This window comes from Miniopterus natalensis, chromosome 18 (assembly GCF_054644295.1).
Source record: "Miniopterus natalensis isolate mMinNat1 chromosome 18, mMinNat1.hap1, whole genome shotgun sequence".
NCBI classification, from domain to species: domain Eukaryota; kingdom Metazoa; phylum Chordata; class Mammalia; order Chiroptera; family Miniopteridae; genus Miniopterus; species Miniopterus natalensis.
The window spans coordinates 10,427,542-10,428,588 of NC_142098.1; the positions used below are offsets into that span (position 1 = coordinate 10,427,542).

General features: G+C 38.4%; 1 non-coding gene across 1 annotated transcript; it reads right to left on the reverse strand.

Moving 5' to 3' along the window:
• Positions 1-681: 681 nt before the first annotated feature.
• LOC148090995 (U6 spliceosomal RNA) lies at positions 682-783 on the reverse strand. The gene has a single exon (XR_015716060.1). It is a non-coding gene; the product is annotated as a U6 spliceosomal RNA (small nuclear RNA).
• Positions 784-1,047: the final 264 nt, after the last annotated feature.

Sequence of the window (1,047 nt, forward strand, 5' to 3'; positions counted from 1 at the left end):
CCCCTCCACCCAGCTCCTGCCCCCTCCCCAGGCCTTCACCACACTATTGTCTGTGTCCATGGGTTATACATATATGCATGTAAGTTCTTTGGTTAATCTCTTCCCACCTGACCACTTCTGAGATTCGTCAGTCTGTTGCATGCTTCCATGTCTCTGGATCTATATTGTTCATCAGTCTATTTTGTTCATTATATACCACATATAAGTGAGATCATGCGACACTTGTCTTTTTCTGACTGGCTTAATTCACTTAGCATAATAATCTCCAGGTCCCTCCATGCTGTCTCAAAGGGTAAGAGATCCTTCTTATTTATAGCTGCATAGTATTCCACGGTATAAATGTACCACATTTTTTTAATCCACTCATCTACTGATGGGCACTTGGGCTGTTTCCAGATCTTAGCTATTGTAAATAGCACTGCTATGAACATAGGGGTGCATATATTCTTTGTGATTGGTGCTTCAGAGTTCTTAGGATATATTCATAGAAGTGGGATCACTGGGTCAAATGGCAGTTTCATTTTTAATTTTTTGAGGAAACTCCATACTGTTTTCCATAGTGGCTGCACCAGTTTGCATTCCCACCAACAGTGTACTAGGGTTCCCCTTTCTCCATGTCCTTGCCAGCATTTGTTATTTGCTGATTTGTTGATAGTAGCCATTTTGGCAGGTGTGAGGTAAAAAAATATGGAACACTATGAATTTGCGTGTCATCCATGTGCAGGGGCTGTACTAATCTCTGTATCATTCCAATTTTAGTATATGTGCTGCCAAAGCGAGCATGAGAATAATATTTTAATTTTTCACCATTAAGTATAGTATTTGCTGTGGGTTTGTCAATATGGCCTTTATTATGTTGAGATACTTTTCTTATATACCTATTTTATTGAGAGTTTTAATCATAAATTGATGTTGTATCTTATCAAATGTTTTTTCTGCATCTACTGATAAGTTCATATGATTTTTATTTTTTGTTTTGTTAATGTGGTGTATTACACTGATCTGGGTATGCTGGGCCATGTTTGTGCCACTGGAATGAACCCCACT